This window comes from Nycticebus coucang, chromosome 14 (assembly GCF_027406575.1).
Source record: "Nycticebus coucang isolate mNycCou1 chromosome 14, mNycCou1.pri, whole genome shotgun sequence".
Lineage (NCBI taxonomy): Eukaryota > Metazoa > Chordata > Mammalia > Primates > Lorisidae > Nycticebus > Nycticebus coucang.
This window is the reverse complement of record NC_069793.1, coordinates 3,696,454-3,718,289: the sequence shown is the minus strand read 5'-3', so window position 1 is coordinate 3,718,289 and position 21,836 is coordinate 3,696,454. Positions and strand designations below refer to the sequence as shown.

At 48.4% G+C, this 21,836-nt stretch overlaps 1 protein-coding gene across 3 annotated transcripts in view; it reads left to right on the top strand.

Annotated features, from left to right (window-relative positions):
• The first annotated feature begins 10,538 nt into the window (after positions 1-10,538).
• The window catches only part of PC (pyruvate carboxylase), a 116,228-nt gene continuing 104,930 nt past the window's right edge, over positions 10,539-21,836 (top strand). The window contains exons 1-3 of one of the 3 annotated variants that reach the window (XM_053561098.1): positions 10,567-10,682; positions 16,574-16,706; positions 16,795-16,832. The gene's annotated coding sequence lies outside the window, so the exon portion shown is untranslated. Of the gene's footprint in view, positions 10,683-16,573; positions 16,707-16,794; positions 16,833-21,836 lie in introns of all 3 variants that reach the window. The other 2 variants (XM_053561100.1, XM_053561101.1) reach the window with 2 other exon arrangements.

The following is a 21,836-nucleotide window of genomic DNA, read 5'->3' as shown; positions in this document are numbered from 1 at the left end:
AAAAAAAAAAAAAGAAAATAAATTTATTTGACTCATTGTTCTGGAGTCCCGGAAGTCTAAGAGCATGGCATGAGTATCTGGCAAGGGCCTTTATGCTGTGTGATCCTGGGGCAGATGGCAGAAGGGCAAGAGAGAGTGACAGCAAGCAAGGGTAAGGGGGGCTGAACTTTTTTAAAAATTTTGCTCTGTTGTCCTGGCTAGACAGTGGTGTCATCATAGTTCACTGTAACCTCAGCTCCTGGGCTTAAGCAATCCTCCTGCCTCAACCTCCCAAGTAGCTGAGACTACAGGTGCCCACCACCACGTCTGGATAATTTTCAAAGCTTTATGTAGTGGGTGGCACCTGTGGTTCAGTGGGTAGGGCGCCAGACCCATATACCAAGGCTAGCAGGTTCGAACCCAGCCCTGGCCAAACTGCAACAAAAAATAGCTTATCGTTGTGGTGGGCACCTGTAGTTGCAGCTACTCGGGAGGCTGAGGCAAGAGAATCACCTAAGCCCAAGAGTTGGAAGTTGCTGTGAGCTGTGATGCTACAGCACTCTACCAAGGGCAACAAAGTGAGACTCTGTCTCACAATAAATAAATAAAACAAATCAAAAACTTTATGTAGAGATAGGGTCTTGCTGTGTTGCTGAGACCGGTCTTGAGCTCCTGGCCTCAAACAATTCTCCACATTGGCCTCCCAAAGTGCTATGATTATAGGCATGAGCCACTCATCTTGCCAGAACTTGTTTTTCTCAAGAACTCACTCCCTGATAAATGGATAACTACATTAATCTGTCCAAGAGGACAGAATCCTGTTAATGTTCTCACCTCTTAATACTATCCCAATGGCCATTAAATTTCAACTAAGTTTTTTTTTTTTTTTTTTTTCAGAGACAAAGTCTCACTTTGTTGCCCTCTGCAAAGTGCTGTGGTATCACAGTTCACAGCAACCTCCAGCTCTTGGGCTTAAGCGATTCTCTTGCCTCAACTTTCCAAGAAGCTGGGACAACAGGCGCCCGCCACAATGCCCAGCTATTTTTTTGTTGCAGTTTGGCCGGGGCTGGGTTTGAACCTGCCACCCTTGGTATATGGGGCTGGCGCCCTACTCACTGAGCCACAGGCGCCGCCTCAACTAAGTTTTTGAGAGGACATTCAAGCCTGGCAAGATTTTGCTCACCTTTCCAGAGCTTGCTCTGGAGGGTGCAGCATCTCACACCTGTAATCCCAGCACTCTGGGAGGCTGAAGCTGGTGGATCACTCAAAATCAGGAGGTCAAGACCAGCCTGAGCAAGAGTGAGACCCATTCTCTACTAAAAATAGAAAAACTAGCTGGGTATTGTGGTGGGCACCTGTAGTCCCAGCTATTCAGGAGGCTGAGACAAGAGGATCACTCGAGCCCAAGAGTTTGAGGTTGCTATGAGCTATGACACCATGGCCCTCTACCCAGGGTGCCAGAGTGAGACTCTCTCCAGAAATGAAACCCATCTTTTTTGTCTCTGTGTCCTCAGGACCAACAGAGCAAACACTTGGTGTTTCACATTGGGGACTGTTAGTTGTCTACTGCGTCTACTGTTATAAAATCAATCATCCCAACACTTAGCAGTTTAAAACAACACATTGCTTGCTATCTCGCTGTTTCCGTGGGTCAGGAGTCTGAGCACTGCTTAGCAGGATTTCTCAAGGTCTTTCTGGAGGTGGATCTTCTTCCAGGCTCACCCTCAGGGTTGTTTGCCTACTGGCAATTCAGTTCCTTGCGGATTGGGGGACTGAGGACCGCAGACTCTCGATTGCCTGCTGTTGCTACTTTGGGTTCTCCAAAGAGCAGCTCACACCAGGGCAGCACGGTTTTAATTGGAGGAAACACGTGAGAGGGTAAGAGACGGAGAGAGAGACAGAAGACAGAGGCTTTGGGGACTTAATCTGGCAAATGACAGCCCCATATTTCTGCTGTATTCTGTTCTTTATTTATTTTTTTTTATTGTTAAATCATAGCTGGGTACATTAGTGCAATCAAGGGGTACAATGTGCTGGTTTCATATACAATCTGAAATATTCTCATCAAACTGTTCAACGTAGCCTTCATGGCATTTTCTTAGTTATTGTATGTAGACATTTGTATTATGCCTTTAGTAAGTTTTGTAGTCTGTTCTTTAGAGGCAAATCACCAGGTCTAGCCCTCCGTGGAGGGGAAAGGATCATACAAGGGCCTGGACCGCGGCTTAGAGACTGCCTGCCACAGACACCCAGATTCTAAACCTGAGTTTAAAGCCTTGCCCTCTCACCTATTGGCTTTGTGCCTTGGGGAAGTGGCTTAACCTCAGTGCCTAGAATTCTCAGCTGTAAAATGAGGCTAACACCTTATTTCATCAAATCTAAGATGGGATTTATGGAAAGGTAGCATTATTTTACAGACCATTAAGAGGTATTAAAAGGAGATATTCTCGTGGACATAAATGAAGGTGCCTTAAAAGAGATGCCAAGGGCTGAGGGTGCATGGAAGAGAATGGGAGAATGCATTGGGCTTGGGGGAATCCAGGCAGGCTTCTTGGAGGAGGTGGTGTCAGAAGGCAGGGAGGACTGGTACAGATAGAGATAGGGGTTGGAGTAGTGCGGGTGACCAGAGGGGGAACACATAGGATAGCCCTCAGAAGGGCAGACAGAGCCCACTCTCTAGACCTTGAGGAAGGTGAGAGGGGCCAGGCATGCCCTGTGCTTGCCGCTGTGATGCTGTGATTGCATTTCACCCTCCCCTCCAGAGCTGCTTCTCAGTTTTCAGATGAAATAACAGAAGCACAGTCTGTGACGTGCTGGAATTCAGCCCTGCTGAGTCAGGTCAGCAGACAGGAGTTCACCCTCTGTGGAAGTGGGCCTGGGTCTCCAGTGTCCTCTGTGAGGATCACACAGAGCTATCAGCCTAACAGTTAATGCCACCAGATTTCCTCCCACCAGAAGGAAAATGAGAGACTGCACAGATATACCTACTTAATTTAAAATTGTTTGTGTATGATAATTTATCATGTATGTATGATAATGATAACTTATCTTTCCTCTTTGCCTGAGCAGTTTTTATAATATAGTGCCTTTGGGGGACCTACTTTTTCTACTTCAGAATGATGGTGCCAAATGTGTCCATTTTGGGGGTTTCATGTCCCTGCAGGAGTCCACAATGGCAAGCTGTCCTGTTCCATGCCAGAACTTGGCCACCTCTCCCTTGGAAAAATCAAAGGGAACAGTAAATAATAACTCTATTATTTAAAAGCTATTCTAAAAGCTTCCACACAGTGAGCACTCCCGTGTATGGTCTTGTTCAGTTCCAGCTCTCCAGGAAATTGGGGGCAGGTTACGCTGAATTACAGATGACAAAGCATCCGTGCTCAGTAGATGCAGGGTCACAGAACCGGTAGCACAAGTGCTCTTGACATTTTCAAATATGCAGTACTTGGTGACTTTTTTTTTTTTTTTTGAGGCAGAGTGTCACTCTGTTGCCCTGGGTAGAGTGCCGCTGTGTCCTAGTTCATAGCTCGTAGCTCTTGGGCTCAAGCAATCCTCTTGCCTCAGCCTCCTGAGTAGCTGGGACTATAGGTGCCCACCACAATGCCAGGCTAATTTTTCTGTTTTTAGTAGAGATGGTGTCTCGTTCTTGCTCAGGGTGGTTTTCAACTCCTAAGGTTAAGCAATCCATCTGCCTTGGCCTCCTAAAGTGCTAGGATTACAGGTTTGAGCCTCTATACCTGGCCAACCCTGATGACTGTTGACAGTGGGTCTGTCTCTTTTCCTATTGAAGTCCATTTCCTTATGGGTAAAATGGGGCTGAGCAGGTCTAGCCAGGGTGCCCCAAATTTCCCTTGTTAAAAACACCAATATTGGCTTGGCGCCTGTAGCTCAGCAGCTAGGGCGCCGGCCACATATACCAAGACTGGCAGATTCAAACCATTGCCAAGGATGTTTTTCTGCTCTAATCCCTGTCTTTTTTTTTTTTTTTTTTTTTGCAGTTTGGCCAGGGCTGGGCTTGAACTCGCCAACCTGGTATATGGGGCTAGCACCCTACTCCTTGAGCCACAGGTGCCACCCTCTAACCCCTGTTTTTTTTTTGCGTTTTTTAGCCAGGGCTGGGTTTGAACCCGCCACCTCCCGGCATATGGGGCCGGCGCCCTACCTCTTTGAGCCACAGGCACCGCCCATCTAACCACTGTTTTAATATAAACACCTAGTCAAAGTAAACTTCCACAACCTATCTCCTGAGCACTTTAAAACAAATTCACTCCTGGCTCAGCACCAGTAGCACAGTGGTTACAGTACCAGCCACATACACCAAGGCTGGTGGGTTTGAACCCAGCCTGGGCCAGCTAAACAACAATGACAACTGCAACCAGAAATAGCTACGCATTGTGGCAGGCGCCTGTAGTCCCAGCTACTTGGGAGGCTGAGTCAAGAGAATCACTTAAGCCCAAGAGTTTGAGGTTGCTGTGAGCTGTGCCGCCAGGGCACTCTACCGAGGGCAACATAGTGAGACTCTGTCTCAAAAAACCAACCAACCAACCAAACAAACAAACAGAAAAAAACCCCTCACCAATATCCCAAAGGTGGGGTCAGTGGCTCATGCCTATAATCCTAGCACTCTGAGAGGCCAAAGCAAGAGGAGCCCTTGAGCTCAGGAGTTTGAGACCAGCCTGAGCAAGAGGGAGACCCATCTTTCCTAAAAACTGAAAAATTAGCCGGGTGTGGTGGCAGGCACCTGTAGTCCCAGCTACTCAGGGGGCTGAGGTAGGAGGATGGCTTGAACCCAGGAGTTTGAGGTTCCTGGGAGCTAGGCTGACACCACGGCATTTTACCTGGAGTGAGACTGTCTCCAAAAACAAAAAAAAACAAAAAACAGCCCACCAGCATCCAGGCCCCACCACAGCTCACTGCACGGACAGGAGGTGGGGGACGCATGAGAACAGCACAGTGACATCCCAGATGCTCTTGTCTTGTGAGAAATCTTGGAAATGCGATTGCTCAAGGGTTTTTCCTTCTGAGGACAGTGATCTTGGGACTAAAATTTCAAATCAAAAACCTTCCTTTGAAATCTGAATTCTGGGGCGGTGCCTGTGGCTCAAGGAGTAGGGCGCCAGTCTCATATGTTGGAGGTGGCAGGTTCAAACCCAGCCCCAGTCAAAAACCACACACAAAAAGCTGAATTCTGTACTTTCTTGGCTTCTTTTTTCCCTGGAGTGGCCCAAGGCAGGAGGAACAGAAAAAGCACAGGAGGTCAAGTGCCTGGCAGTCGGTCCTGGCTCTGCCCACTGCTGTGTGATCAGGGAACAGGTCATCCTGTCTGAGCTGCAGTGCCACACTGTCAAATGGGCACGGCATCCCTGTCTACCTCCCTGGGAACTCTGGCTCCGATGGCAAGCAGGTTCTTCCTGCTCCTCTGCCACATGCTGTGGGCAACGGAGTTGTCCAGACTGAAAGACCAATGTGGGAGAAGCCTGGAAGGGCAGGCAGTCCCTGGGCCTGGGAACACGGCAGGGGAACATTGGGGTTTAGGCTCCCCCAATATAAAAACCATCCTTGGTGGCCACAAGCAAGGGGGCCACCTCACCCAGCAGTGCAGTTGCCACACTGCACAGACAGTCCTGGAAGTGCTTCTCTGGCTCAGTTCGGGCTGCTGAGACCAGGAAGGTCTCAGTGCCAGGTGCCCCAAGGGCCACCTCATCTTCACTGTCACAAAGGCACAGCACAGGCTAGCAGTGGCTGAGTGTGGGAGTCACTCCAAGGCTCCAAGTGGAGCGGCCTGGACCCCTTGAGAACTAGAGGGTAGGGAAACTCAACAGGAGCGGCAGATGCCTCCGCCCCTCACAGGAGGGCTCTGCTGAGAGGAACAGAAGACGCAGCCTGAACCTGCGGAAAAGGCTGTCCCATCCCCAGGCGGTAAGTGGGTATGTTCCCTGAGGGCCTGGCGACTGTCTTTCCCTCATTAAGGGACTCACCAGCAGTCAGGCTATCAGAGGCTCAAGCTGCCAGAATTTGGTTAATATAACATTTTTTTTTTGAGACAAGAGTTTCACTATGTCACCCTCGGTAGAGTGCCTTGGTGTCACAGCTCACAGCAACCTCAAACTCTTGGATGTAAGCAATTCTCTTGCTCAGCCTCCCAAGTAGCTGGGACTACAGGCACCTGCCACAACAACTGGCTATTTTTCTGTTGTAGTTGTCACTGTTGTTCAGCGGGCCTGGGCTGGGTTCGAACCTGCCAGCATCCATGTATGTGGCTGGCGCTGTAACCACTGTGCTACCAGCACCGAGCCAGATAAATCTTTCTTGTATCACGCTAAGACATCTGGGTTGTCCTTATGAGATCCTCAGGGTAAATCCAGGCTTCTGAATTGTAAATACAGGTGGACTGTTTCTGGGCTCATGGTAACTGCTGTTTTGTCTGGGAGCCCCCATCCATCTGGGTGCTTAGATCTTCCATGTTCCTAATTGCTCCTGGTGTTTGTCGGTGTGTTTCCTGAACTTGGCAGTGAGTTGTCCTCATGTCCTCCAGCAGCCTGGTCCTCAACACGTCTTCACCCTATTATGCCTCCCTGCCTTCACTTGGGCTGTTTCCCTCTACATGAATTCCATTTGGTCAATATATTCACCTGGTGAACTCTCCATCTGTCTACCTAATACTCAGCCCAGGAATTGTCTACCTCAGGAAGCCCTCCAAGGCCCTTCTGAAGGCATAAGGGCCACTTCCTGGACTCTCAGAGGACCCCAAGCATTCTTTTTAGCCCAGCACCATGTTCTGTGAGGTCCTGGAAAAGGGTCTCGTTGTTCCCAGGTACTGCTCAAATGGCTCATTATTCTCCCACCACCCTATTCTCCCTCTGGCTCAGGAGCACTGTCAATGGCTCAGAACTCCTGGCTAGCTCTCAGGATTTGCTACTGCAGGTCCATGGCCTGGCTCCCCCACCTGACCTGTTCCAGGTTGTTATCCTTTAACTTTTCCCTTAAGTGTAGTGCCCTCTGGACTCTGCTCTCTTGGTGGACTTGCTTGGCATCTGGGGCAGTCCTTTTCACACTAGCTGTTTTAACTACTGAACATGGGCTGATGACTCCCATCTTTCATAAGCATCTACTAAGTGCTATGCTTAAAGCTTGCAGAGGTGACATTCAAGTGTGTCAACGGAAAAGAATGCAAACTCTGTAAAATAAACTAAAGAGGTTTATTGTGAGCCAAATATGTGTGACCATGGTCTGGAGAGCCATGCAGAAGAAGCCTTGAGCAAGTAGTCTGGCTATAGTTGGATTAATGTATTTTTTTCTTTTTCTTTCTTTCTTTCTTTTTTTTTTTTTTGAGACATAGTCTCACCCTGTTACACAGGCTAGAGTGCCCTGGCCTCAGCCTAGCTCACAGCAACCTCCTGCCTCAGCCTCCTGAGGAGCTGGGACTACAGGTGTAGTCCACCACAATGTCTGGCTAATTTTTCTATTTTTAGTAGAGATGGGGTCTTGCTTTTGCTTAGGCTGGTCTCTGAGAAACTCCTGAGCTCAACGGATCTTCCCTCCTCAGCCTCCTAGAGTGCTAGGATTACAGGCATGAGCCACTGCTCTGAGCCTTTTCTTTTCTTTTTTTTTTTTTTTTTGTAGAGACAGAGTTTCACTCGTCACACAGCTCACAGCAACCTCCAACTCCTGGGCTTAGGCGATTCTCCTGACTCAGCCTCCCGAGTAGCTGGGACTACAGGCGCCCACCACAACGCCCGGCTATTTTTTTGTTGCAGTTTGGCCGGGGCCGGGTTTGAACCCACCACCCTCGGTATATGGGGCCAGCGCCCTGCTCACTGAGCCACAGGCACCGCCCTCTTCTTTTTTTTTTTTTTTTTTTTTGAGAGAGTCTCACTCTGCTGCCCCAGGCTAGAGTGCCATGGAGTAGGTGACAGCAACCTCAAACTCCTGGCCTCAACTTCCCAGAGTGCTAGGATTACAGGCGTGAGCTACCACACCCAGCCTACAGTTTGGTTTTACACATTTCAGGGAGATGGCAATCACCTGTAAAGTCATAAATCAATACATGGAAAGTGGGAACATTGGTTTGGCCCCAAAAGGCAGGGCATTAAAAAGGGAGAGGCAAGATTACAGGTTATAGGTGAGTTTAAAGATTCTTTGATTTGTAATTGGTTCAAGAAATGGAGCTTTATCTAAAGGTCTGGAATGTTTAGGTTAAGATAATGAAGTATGTTAATCAGAGATAAGCCCTGGGACATATATCCACATTTGAGTGACCTGTTAAGGAAATTTCAGACCTGTAGGTGTGGTTTAAGCTTTGCGTTGCACAGCCTTACGCCTGTTAATGAGCTACAAAGGATGTTGCCAAGAAGGGAGGAGGGCATGATGAGGCTTGTCTGACCTCTGTTCTCATGGCCAGCAACTCAGCTTTTGTGTATTTCTGAGGTTCCCTTGGCCAAAAGGGGGTCCATTCGGTCAGCTTTGGGGTTAATATTTTATTTTAGCTCACAAGCGTGAGGAGGAAATGAGAGACACAAATAAAACCAAGAACTCTGTAGAAGTGATGGATATTAAGATGCAAGCAATCCTCCTGCTTTAGCCTGCTAAGTAGCTGGGACTACAGGAGTGGGCCACCATGCCTGGGTGATTTTTTTTTTTTTTTGTAGAGAGGAGGTCTAGTTATGTCGCTGAGGTTGGTCTCAAACTCTTGGCCTCAAGCCTCGGCCTTCTGAAATGTTAGGATTACAGGTGTGAGCCACTGTGTTCCTGCTGGATGCAGGACTTACACATACATGGCAGGGGAGATAAGACACAGGGAGTAATGAAGTCACAAGGTCAGCATACACTACAAGAGCAATAGGGACAAGTAAATTACCCAGTGTCCACTAAATCCAACCCTTTTTATAACAAAATCCAGCCCAGAGGGAGGAAGGAACCTGCCTAAGGTTACTCCACTTTCCCTTTTTTTTTTTGTTAAGAGACAAGAGTCTCACTTTATCGCCCTCAGTAGAGTGCTGTGGCATCACAAGCTCACAGCAACCTCCAACTCCTGAGGTTAAGTGATTCTCTTGCCTCAGCCTCCCGAGTAGCTGGGGTTACAAGTGCCCACCACAACACCTGGCTATTTTTTGTTGTTCTTTTTGCAGTTTGGCCAGGGCCGGGTTTGAACCTGCCACCCTCGGTGTATGGGGCCAGCGCCCTACTCACTGAGCCACGGGCGCCGCTCACACTCTTTTTTTCTTTTAAGAGACAGGGTCTTGTTCTGTCTTCAGGCTGAAGAGCAGTGGCACAATCATAGCTCACTGCATCCTCCAACTCCTGGCCTTAAGGGATTCTTCCTGTCTCAGTCTCCCTAGTATCTGAGACTACAAGGCCCTGACTACCACACTCAGCTTTAACTCTTTCCTGTATAAAGTTTTTGGGTAGAAAGAGTCTTTGGAATTGGAATTCAATAGAATGAGAGCTCTATGGCATATCTGCAGAGGTTGTGTCCTGTTCACGGTTGTCTCCAGTATAGCACCAGGCACACACTAGGTGCTCAGGTGTTTGTTGATCTAATGAATACATGCATTCTGCAGAACTGGGATTTTAATTCTCATTTTGCTACTAAAATAGCTATGTTGGATTGGATCCAGGTTTGAAGTTCTTCAGGATAGGTGGAAGGAACGACAGGAAGCTGGGGTCACAAACTACGTAAGAGTCTGAGAAGAGAATAATCTCCCCATATTCAATAAGCAATTTCTAGTTAACAAGATGATCTCATAGGCCTTGATTCGCCTAAGCATCTGGAAGTGGGTTTTTTCCCCTCCATGCTCTCTGATTACCGTCAAATGTACCGTATATTTTATCGTCTGCTCTCACTGGAAGGCAGGGATTTTGATTAGTTTTGGTCACTCCTTCATACGGCGGTTGACACAAAGCCTGGTTTATGAAGCTTTCCTTCCGTATCTCAACGAAGCCTTTAAAACCTTCTAAGTCCTGAGCGGCTCGGCTTTGCAGGTTAGGAAACCGAGACTCAGAGAGGTGAAGTTGCTAGTCCAAGGTCACACAAAGAACGGACTCCTGACCACCATCACCACCCACGCAGCGATTAAAGGACATAGTTATGTAAACCCGTGTGGCACGAGGGCCTTCTTCCTTCTGCCCTCCACTAACGCTCTTCCTCCGACCTCTTCTCCAGTCGCTCGACTGTATGTGAGTCTGGCTGGGACGCCCGAGTCTGCGCGATTTGTTATGCTCGCAGCTTTGGGAGACACGTGCTACCCGGTGAATGAATCGAACGTCCCCACCCCAGTCGACAGCCAATCATTGCGTATCGGAGCTCGGCCACTTCCGCCTATTGCGGCCAGCGGCCGAGTCCGGCGGCCCACGTGAGGCTCCGGAGACAAGGGAGTAGGCGGTGGGGGTCCAGGGGCGGGCTCACACAGGCTCACCACCAATTAAAGAGCCCGCCGAGAACGAGAGGGGCGGGGCTGACGTGGGGCGCCAAGGCTTAAACGTGACGGACAAGCGGGCGTAGGGAGGAGTCCTGAGCGAGGAAGCAGGGAATGACGTGGGGCTCTGTCCAATAACAGGAGGGGTTGGGCTGTTTGGGCCAATAGGAAGTCCGTGAGGCGGGGCCGAGACTGCAGCAAGTTCGGTTGCACGGAGACCGCAGCTGTTCTCTGTCAGTGGAGGCAGCGGTGTTATAGGCGGCGGTGACGACCTGCGGCTGCGGCGAGGTGAGTGTACATGGCGCTCCGCATCTTCCTCTACCCGCGGCGGGTCCGAGCCGGTGGACGTGCGCCGGCGCCGCCACGAGGGACGCTTATGTAAGGGTCGCGCGCGCAAAGGCGGTGCGGGCTGCATGAGTGAAGGCTGGAGAGACAGCAGCGGGCGGTGCGCGACGCGACGCGACGCGACGTGCGCCGCCCCTCCCCCTCACGCGGGGGTGGCCGGTGCGGACCCGCCCCCAGGCCGCTAGTCCCACCCGGCCCAGCTGCGCGCCCCCGGCCCTCAGCGCTTTTAGCATCGTTCCCGCACAGGCGCCGCCCCATCTCATTTCGCCCCGGGGGCGGCTGGCGGCGGCCGTCTTACTCCGGATCTCTAACCCATTTTGCAGATGGAGAAATTGACGCTTGGACCCCTAAAAGGTCTCGACGCTTGGACCCCTAAAAGGTCTCGCGCGCTCTCCCTCTGTGTCTGACCCCAAGTCTGTCGGAATAAGGCAGCCCAAGTTCTTACTGAATGTGGCTCAGTCAGAAAAAAGACGCGGCGTGTTTCTCTATTCCCAGCCCCTGCACTCCGCCTCCCGTAAGGCCCTCCTAGTGACCCTTTGGGCCCTTCTCGGTGCCTGTCTTTTCAGATGACGAAGCTTGAGGCTTCTGGGCAAAGTGATCCGCCCAAGGCTGCTCACTTAGGAGGTGGGGCTGGGCTCAGCCCGTTATTTCTAGTTTTTAGTAGTTTACAACCTGTATCCGGGAAGCGTCCTCCTGGGCACAGATTCGGATTTGTGGACCTGCCTGTGCAGGTTCCTCCCAGCGTGATTTGCTGTGTGTACTTTCACCTCTGAAAGCTCTTTCCTCATCTCACAAATGATGGAGTTAGGCCAAGTCCTTAAGTCCAAGCAATTTTGACATTCATAAAAATCTGATTATGTCTTCATTTTGTGAAAGTGGTAGCCCCGGGCTCATGCTTCCCATTTTCCAGCTGAAAAAAATGAAGCTCAGAGAAGTACCAACACTTGCTAGATGCACCTAGAGCCTCCGGAGTCTTTGCCACGTGCCTTCCCTGTTGCTTCCTTACCCAATGCCACAGGCAGCCCTGGCTGGCCTCCCAAATGTCATCTTTTCCCCACATGAGATGCAGATTCTTGTGCTGGGGGTGGATGTGCTCAACATTTCTATTCACTTCTAGCTTTCTGTGCGCACTCCCTTGTTAACTCTTGAACTTTTTTTTTTTTTTTTTTGTAGAGACAGAGTCTCACTTTATGGCCCTCGGTAGAGTGCCGTGGCCTCACACAGCTCACAGCAACCTCCAACTCCTGGGCTTAAGCGATTCTCTTGCCTCACCCTCCCGAGTAGCTGGGACTACAGGCGGCCGCCACAACGCCCGGCTATTTTTTGGTTGCAGTTTGGCTGGGGCCGGGTTTGAACCCGCCACCCTCGGTATATGGGGCCGGCGCCTTACCGACTGAGCCACAGGCGCTGCCCAACTCTTGAACTTTTAATCGCGTTCTTTTGCACACCTTCCATGTGCAGAACCCTAAACCGTGTACTGAGAAGAAATGGATGATGAGGTTAATCTTCACTGTAGAATCACTGACATAGTGACTGGGGGTGGGGTGGGGAGAAAATAAAATCTAAGTAGCAAGTAAGCATGCCACAGATGTTTGTAGAGCTCCCACGTGGGCGATGCATTGGAGGACATGGAAGGGGAAGTTCAGGAGAGGCTGGCAAATCAAGGCAAAGCACATGTTAAATCAGGCAGAAGAGAAATGGACTGACCTCAAGGCTGGAAGGGGATGGATCTGGGAAGCCTTCCCGGAGGAGGTGAGTTGTGAACCTCTACTTGAGGCACTGGAAATGGAGAAGCAGTGATTAGATTTGAATGGTGAATGGTTTATTATGGAGAAATTTTATTGTGAAATGGAACCTGCAAGAGGAAGGCTGAGAGTGGTGAAAGGAGGCCACTGGGAAATTGGGAGAAATCGTATTTTGTAATTGGGTGTGAGGAACTTGGTTGGTTGCTGAGCAGAGGCTTCAGCAACACATAACCAGGTGAGGGTACTAGTATTTGCCAAGGTGCAGGTAAGTCAGTGACTGGAAGCCAATGTGAGGAAGTGAGATTGGATCCAAAGGCAGCCTGAGGGCCCAGCCTCAGGCAGAGCTATGGGGTATATCCCATTGTGTCTGGTAAGCTCCTTGAAAGCAAGTATTTGCTTCCTAAGCCTGTGGAGCACTGCCCTTTGGGGAGGGACTTTGTTGTCTATAGTTGTTCAGTATCTGTCATAAAGGAAAAAAGAAAAAAAAAGAGTCTCAGGTTTGGAACCCAGCCTGGGCCTGCCAAACAATAATGACAACTACAACCAAAAAATAGCCGGGTGATGTGGCTCTTAAAAAAAAAAAAAAAAGAGTCTCAAGCTGTTGACCTGGGTAGAGTGGTATGGCGTCCTGGCTCACAGCAACCTCCAACTCTTGGGCTCAAGCAATCTTCTTGCCTCAGTTTTTCTATTTTTAGTAGAGGTGGGGTCTCGAACTTGTGAGCACAAGCTATCCAACATCTTGGACTCACAGAGTGCTAGGATTATAGGCATGAGCCACTGCGCCCTGCCCCAATATCTGTTTCTTGAGTTAATTTAGGCTGCCATCCAAAGTTCCCTCAGTGTATCCCAGGATACACTTCTGTGTCTCATCTCCTCCTCTCTCACTGCTGAAGCCCATTGCAGCCTGGCTACCCCTCCCTGCACCCATTCTCACTTGCAGGATCTTCCTTGGGAAGGTTTTCCCTGGAAGCCTGTGGTGCGTCCCTCCTGTCTTTGATGTACCAATACGGGTGGCTTGCCCTTTTTTTGTCCCATCCCTTGCTTTCTCCTGGTCTTACTTCCAGTGCCTCAGGAGCCATGCTGAGTGTCTGTCCTTCCAACTCCACTCATGGAGGCTCTGGGACCAGCAGGAGGGCTGGATTGCCAGACCCAACCCATGCTCATTCCAAGTCTTAGTTCTCTTTTTTCCTCCTTCCTGTGTCCTCATAGTCCCTAACAGTGCTAGGAACAAGTAGGTGCTTAGTAAGTGTTTTGGGTGAATTTCATTTATTTTTTTTTTTGAGACAGAGTTTCACTTTGTTGCCCTTGGTAGAGTGCTGGGGAGTCATAGCTCACAGAACCGCAAACTTTTGGGCTCAAGCAATTCTCTTACCTCAGCCTCCCAAGTAGCTGAGACTACAGGCGCCTGCCACAATGCTTGCCTAGTTTTTGAGATGAGGTCTCTCTCTGGCTTAGGCTGGTCGTGAACCTGTGAGCTCAGGCAATCTACCCACCTTGGTCTCCCAGAGTGCTAGGATTACAGGCATGAGTCACCATGCATGGCCAAGAGTTTTATTTATTTATTTTGTTTTTTGAGGTTCCCTGTTTATTTGCATTTATTTATTTATTGGCCAAGAATTTTAATAGAAAAGGGCTCAAATTGCTCAAATTGGAAACTAGTAAGAAGGGCAAAATTGGGGAATGTGGAAAGAAGTCTCATCTGGGGGTGGTAGGGATGCCCAGCCCCGTGGCCAGTGTCTGTAAACCTGGGAGGAAGTCCTGGGCAGACCCAGGGCCTGTCCACTGCTCTCTCTAGCACTCTCATTCAGGCCACCATTTTCACTGAGGATCAGTATGGGACTTCTCTTTGCTGCCTTCTCTTTGCTACTGCCCCAGTAGCATCTTGCCCTCTTCTGAACAGGTCCCTACTTCCTGTATCCCGGAATGCCCTCCTTGGGGAAGGTTTCTCATCCAGAGACATTACTTGCAGAAGTGGGGCATTTTGCCAGTTCTCCCTGAAATTTCACCTGGGCCTGCTTAACCATCCCTTCCTTACTCTCTCTCCGATGTCTTCTAGTCTCAGCTGTGGACACTTTGCCAAAGGAGTAAGGCCTGACAGTGGAAGATGGGAAATGACAAAAAGAATAAATTGTCTCCTCTGACTTAATTGAATGCAAAGCTTGCCTCATTTTGGCTTCAGGACTTTCTAATGTGATTTTGTTGGGCTTTTTCTTCCATTTGACCCCAGAGGCACCCTCTTCGGCCTCAGCCTTTTATGAGACTGTCACTGTTCCCCCAAACTTGCTTCCTCTGTTCTTAGGGGCTTTGTTTTCTGCAGGTCTTTCCGCTCACAGAATAATGTAATTTTTATAGTACATGGTAAGGCTCAGGGCTTTCCTTCATTAAGAATGCCAATTCTTGGCCGGGCATGGTGGCTCACGCCTATAATCCCAGCACTTGGGAGGCCGAGTCAGGTGGCTTGCCTGAGCTCATGAGTTTGAGACCAGCCTGAGCCAGAGCAAGATCTCATCTCAAAAATAGCTGGGCATTGTGGCCAGCTCCTGTAGTCCCAGCTACTTGGGAGGCTGAGGCAAGGCAAGAGAATCATTTGAGTCTAAGAGTCTGAGGTTGCTGTGAGCTGTGATGCCACGGCCCTCCACTGAGGGAGACTAAGACTCTGTCTTGGAAAAAAAAAAAAAAAAGAATGCCAAATCTCAGGCTGAGTGCAGTGGCTCACTCCTATGATCCTAGCACTCTTGGGAATCTAAAGTGGGTAGATCCCTTGAGCTCAGGAGTTTGAGACCAGCCTGAGCAAAATCAAGACTCTGACTCTACTAAAAATAGAAAAGAAATTAGCCAGGCATTGTGGTGGGCACCTATAGACTGAGGCAGAGGATCGCTTGAGTCCAGGAGTTTGAGGTTGCTGTGAGCTAGGTTGATGCCACGGCCCTCTAGCTTGGGGCAGCAGAGTGAGATTCTCTCTCTCTCAAAAAAAAAAAAAAGCCAAATCTGTTCATTTGGACTAGGCTTTCCCTTTTAATGATAATGATGATGATAAATAATGATTTATTGTTAGTAATAAAAGCTAAACTTTATGAGCTCTCACTATATGGTGGTGGGGACTTGCCGAGCCCCTTACATACATGTATTATCTCATTTTATCACAACTGCCCATCGCAAAGGTACTATTAGATGGTCTTTTACAGATGAGCTATGCACACAGATGGGACAGAGGTGAATAGCTGGCCCAGCTGGTTAGGAAATGGCCTGGGCTGTCAGGCTGACTGCTTCACGCCTCTCGTGTGTTATCCTATGTTTCTTGTCTGGTGGCCAGCCTCCAACAGCTTGCTTTTTTGGCACTTTGGGGGTAGAGCCTGTGAGTGCTGGTGTGGTTCTTTATGCAAGACATGTGCTCAGTACATACTTGATTGATTTGAGTGCTCTGGACATTCAGTTGCAAGTTTGACATGATCTGGTGAGGCGAGTAGTTTTCTCTGAATATGGATTTGATCCCTTCGATGGCTTGCTGACCTATGTTTCCATTCTGCTATTTATTGACCAGTGGCTAGAGTTGTCTGATGTGGCCTATCAAAAATAAGCAGCCTGTAAACTGCAAAGTGGTGCACACTCCCAACTGTGGGCTCCTGTGGGCCCCTGTGGCCCTAAGCACGAGTTGTGCTCTTCCGTGTCTTGGGGAGGAGTCTCTTCAGGAAGGGATCTAAGGAAATGGGCAGGAGATAGACACATCTCAGGTCATGGAGGACAGTTGTTAGATTTTGTACTGAGATAGGAACCAGACTGAGAATTCAAAGGGGTAAAGGTAACCCCTGCAAGGATGAGAAACATCTTTGGCCAGACAGGGGGCCTGAGGCTGGACGGAGTGGGCAGGAAGAGAAAGCACTTCAGGTAGAACAGCTCCTAGAACTTCTTGTTCTTGTGTAACGGGTTCCAGAAAAGGGTTTTCCTTAAATGCTTCCCACAAAGCATGCCGGCTACTGTCTGAGGGTATCCTCTGTGCCTGGCCTGATACCAGCGCCTTGTGTGTATCACCTCACTGGGCACTCCTTGGGACCCTGAGACATGAGTGCTATTTTAATTCCCACTTTATAGATGAAGAAACAGGCTGTGAGTGGCTCTGGGTGCGAGCCTAGGCGGCTGGACAAGAGCTGACACCCTCAGCCCTGTGCTCCCAGCTCTGGGGGCCCCCAGAGACTCCCGAGATGGAAGCAAGAAACAGTTCTAAGTATGAAATCTTTGTTCTTGCCACTCCTAGGTTCTCTGGGGAGTGCATAGAGAAATGAGGATAACACTTTTTTTTTCTTTTACTTTAGATAGCATCTGCCTTCTGGAGAGCTGACAAACACGAAGGGTAAGTCCTGTGCTGAGTCGAGGCCAGCGGGATGCATCGGGGGTCTTCCCCAGAGCTGCAGATGCCAGCAGTTTGGCATGTTAGGTCTCAAGCTCACCCAGTAAAGAAAGCCAGCATGGTCCTGGTCTGGTCCTGGTTTTTCTTGGTTTTCACAGGAAAGTGTCATCTGGCTCCCTCCTGGCCCCCTTTGGCAGCTGGCCAGCCTCTGCAGGGGGCTCTGCTTCTGGAAGGATGTGGCTCAGGAAGTAGGGCAGGGAGGGTGGTGAGGCTTCTCTGGACCCACAGGAAGAATCCCTGGGCCCAGCAACTTCTGAGAAGACTCCTGAGTCAACAGGAGAGCAGGCAGCTGAAGCTGGTTCTGTCAGCTGGTGTATAGCACTTGACATGTGTTTCCAGAAGATGATGCTCCACCTTTGCCAGTCACAGTAACAAGGGGATGAAGATGGAACTAACTGTCCCTTCTTCTCTCACATATTGCTCAGGCAGCACTTCCCCGTATAATTTACTGCTTTCAAAGTTTGCCCTGCATGGACTGCCCTGGTTGCAGGTCCCTGGAGATCCAGTTGCATCCTCTCAGCCTAAATTCCAGAGCTCTCTGGGCTGGGCTCCACCTGATGGCCCAGTCCTGGCTCTGCCCAGCTGCAAGAGCAGTTCCTAGTCTTGCCTTTCCCTTAAGGCCAGAATCTCTCCCCATTTCACAGCCTTGGGGACTTTGAGACTTGGGGTCAGAGCTTGTGTTCAGGGTTGAGTGGGGATTCCTTGGTATGGGAATTTTTCTTGGCTTTCCACCCATTGTGTAGGGATTTTTCCCAGGTGACCCTTCATGACTCAGGAGCTGGTTTATTTCCTTCATGAGATTTTTCCACAGTCCTCTCTAGGACTTGGGCCAATAGTGGCTATTTTCCATTCTATGATTGAGTTTGCATGTTTGCACAGAGAAGCTGACGAGTAAAGGCAGATGGGGGGTTGGGTGGAAATGGCTCCGTACTGGTAAGGGACTGCGCCCTCTGCAGTTTCCAGCACCTTGTTCTCCCTCTGCTGTCTCTGTCCTCTTATTCTTGGTTGATAGAGTTGGATGTTATTTCTCTTATTTACATCCCAACAAAGAGAGGTGGGGATGAAATTCCCCCCAAATCATCTGTCTTTGGAGCCCGGGGAAACTGAAGCGTGAAGGCTAGTTAGCAGAGTCCCAAGTTGCTGGTCCTGGTTTTTGTTTTATTTTGTTTTGTTTTAAAGTTTATCATCTTTTATTGGTATCTCCCCCAAATCCATCTATGGGAAGGGAAGACAAGGCACCAAGAAGGGCCTCCTCCTTCTGTGTCAAAGCTTGCTTGCCTTCTTAGTTGCTGAGCCTTGTTGACTCCTCAGGGCTTTGCTAGTGCCCCTAACTTAGGCTCTGGGGTCTAGGCTTGTCTACTCCTCCGTTTAGTTTTATCCCGTGATCCTGGGGGAGGTAGATGTGGCCTTTTGTTGTCCCGGTTAAGTATTATGCCAGAAGGCTTAACCCCTGCTCCTCCCAGCACCATCTCAGGTTACCAGCTTTCCCTGCTCACCTCCCTATCCTGATTTGCCTGCAGGGCAGAGAAGGGGGTGGGAGTAGGGATATGGCGGGACTGTTAGATGTACATTTCCACCAGCAGGATGGAATTGGCCAAACCCCATCTGTGGCAGTTCTCCTGACAGACATCCCACATGACACGAGTGGCTGAGGCTGTGGGAGAATCCCACCATCTTGGCTGTGCTGAGTCACGCTCCATCTCTGAGGATATGGGTGTCACCTTTGTCATAGCTGTCAGCTGCGGTTACTGTGGAATGTGACCACACTGCTCATGACTATGTTTCTCTGCTTTCTCTAACGTGCTGTTTATCAATAGGAAATGTATTAATATTTAAATCATTAATATTATTTATTCTGGGCTGGGCATGGTGGCTCACACCTAGCACTCTGGGAGGCCAAGGCCAGGGGGATTGCTTTTGCTCAGGAGTTTGAGTCCAGCCTGGGCAAGAGTGAGACCCCATCTCTACTAAAAAAATATAGAAAAACTAGGCCGAGTGTGGTGGTGCATGCCTGTATTCCCAGCTACTTGGGAAGCTGAGGCAAAAGGATTGTTCAAACCCAAGTGTTTGAGGGTGCTGTGAGCTGTGACCCTGGGCATGGTACCCAGGATGACAGAATGAGACTCTATATATATAAAAAAAAAAAAAATTCCAGAAAATACTCCTGTCTATGATTGAGGAAACAGACTAATTGGTGCGTTTTAGGTGATTGGTGAGTAGCATGTCTGGGTGGGGTTCTTGATGCCACCCCTACCCCTGGATCTTTGTATAAATGCAAAGATTATTCACAAATTAAATTTTGGTTGAAAAAAAATTGATTTTCTTTTCTTTTCTTTCTTTTTTTTTTTGAGACAGAGTCTTACTTTGTCACCCTCCGTAGAGTGCCATGGTGTCACAGTTCACAGCAAACTCTAACTCTTGGGTTCAAGTGATTTTCTTGCCTCAGCCTCCCAAGTAACTGGGACTACAGGAGCCTGCCACAACACCCAGCTATTTTTAGAGGTGCGGCCTCGCTCTGGCTTAGGCTGGTCCCAACCTGTGAGCTCAGGCAATCCACCTACTTTGGCCTCCCAGAGTGCTGGGATTACAGGTGTGAGCACCTCACCCAGCCTGATTTTATATTTGTTAAAATTATAAATTAAAAAATTTAGTTCTTTGTTTTAAGGTTTTGTCTTTTTTTTTTTTTCTTTTGAGACAAGTTCTCACTCTGTCACCCTGGGTAAAGTGTCATGGCATCTAGCCTACAACAACCTCAAATTCCTGGGCTCAAGGGATCCTCCCACCTCAGCTTCCCAAGCATCTGGGACTATAGGTGCCCATCACAATCCCCAGCTATGTTTTCGAGATGGGAGAACTCTCTCTTGCTCAAGCTGTTCTCAAACTCCTGAGCTCAAGCAATCCACCCACCTCAACCTCCCAGAGTGGTAGGATTATAGGTGTGAGCCACCCAGCAGGGCTTGTCTTTTAAATTTAGCTTTTAGGTATAGCCTGTAAATCATTCTGTTCTATTTATGGTTCTAGGAAATTATAATAATTGCTTTGCAAGGGGCCCTTTGATTAATACTTGGGTCTCATTTATAAACTTAATTAAACTCATTTGAACATTTTAACTTGCGTTTATAAATTATATTCAATTTCCTTTACTTATTTCAATTCTTCTTTTATTTGTCTGATTTAAAAAATTCCTGATACTTGAATAACTCATAAATCTAATAAATTAAACTGACTCTTAAAATTTTCTTAAACTGGCTTGGTGCCCTTACTCAGTGGTTAGGGCACTGGCCACATGTACTAGGGCTGGTGGGTTTGAACCTGGCCCAGACCTGCTAAAAACGACAATGACAACAGCAACAAAAAGTAGCTGGGCCTTGTGGTGGGTGCCTGTAGTCTTGTAGGGAGGTTGAGGCAAGAGAATTGCTTAACCCCAAGAGATTGAGGTTCCTGGGAGCTGTGACATCACGGCTCTACTGAGGGTTACGTAGAGAGACACTGTCTCAAAAAAAACATTTTTTTTTCTTAAACTTTCCTATACTGTTCCTTCAATAGCTTTATTTTATTTTATTTTATTTTTTTGAGACAGAGTCTCATTATGTTGCCCTCAGTAGAGTGCCGTGGTGTCACAGCTCACAGCAACCTCAAACTCTTGGGCTTAAGTAATTCTCTTGCCTCAGCCTCCCAAGTAGCTGGGGCTACAGGTGCCCGCCACAATGCCTGAGTGTGTTTTTTGTTGTTGTTGTTATTGTCATTGTTGATTTTAGCTGGCCTGGGCTAGATTCAAACCCACCAGCCTCAGTGTGTGTGTGGCCCGTGCCCTACCCACTGAGCACAGGCGCTGCCCTTCCTTCAATAGCTTTATTGAGGTGTTATTGACATATCATAAATTGCACATACTTAAAGTGTATGACTTTTTTTTATTAAATCACAGCTGTGTACATTAATGCAATCATAGGGTACAATGTGCTGGTTTTATATACGATTTGAAATATTTTCATCAAATGGTTAACATAGGCTTCATTTTCTTAGTTATTGTGTTAAGACGTTTATATTCTATATTTAGTAAATTTCACATGCACCCTTGTAAGATGCACCATAGGTGTTAAAGTGTATGATTTAATAAGTTTTACATAGGTGGGAAAGTCTCAACTGCAGTCCTGTGGGAAAGCATCCATACAAGTTCATCACCTTTTTTGTTTTTCCTGACCTCAGGCCCTGCGATACATTTATCATGTTTAGAATCTCTCCCCATCTCTTCCTCACTCCCTCCCCAAGTAACTGAACTGCTCTCTGTTACTATAGATTACTTTGCATTTTCTAGAATTTTCCATAAATGGACTGACATTGTATATATATTTTTTGTCTTTTTTCACACAGCATAATTATTATGAGATTATGTCCATGTTGTCACATGTGACACGTGTCACATGTCACACAGTTTATTCATTCACCTGTTGTTGGTCATCTCAGCTGCTTCCAGTTTTTGTCAATTACAAATAAAGCTGCTGTGAATGTTTGCGTGTAAGTCTTTGTGTGGGCATATATTTCCTTTTTCTTGGGCACATGCCCAGGAGTGGAGCCACCGGATCACTTGGTAGCTGTGAACAGCTAAACGGGTTGTACCATTTTATAGTGCTACCAGCAGTCTGTGAGAATTCTGGCTCTGTATCCTCTCCAGCACTGGGTATGGTCAGACTTTTTAATTTCATCTGTTTTATATGGTGGTATCTCATTATGGTTTCAACTTGAATTTCTTTTTTTTTTTTTTTTTTTTTGTAGAGACAGAGTCTCACCTTATCACCCTCGGTAGAGTGCTGTGGCGTCACACAGCTCACAGCAACCTCCAAATCCTTGGGCTTAGGCGATTCTCTTGACTCAGCCTCCCGAGTAGCTGGGACTACAGGGCGCCCGCCACAACGCCTGGCTATTTTTTTGTTGCAGTTTGGCCGGGGC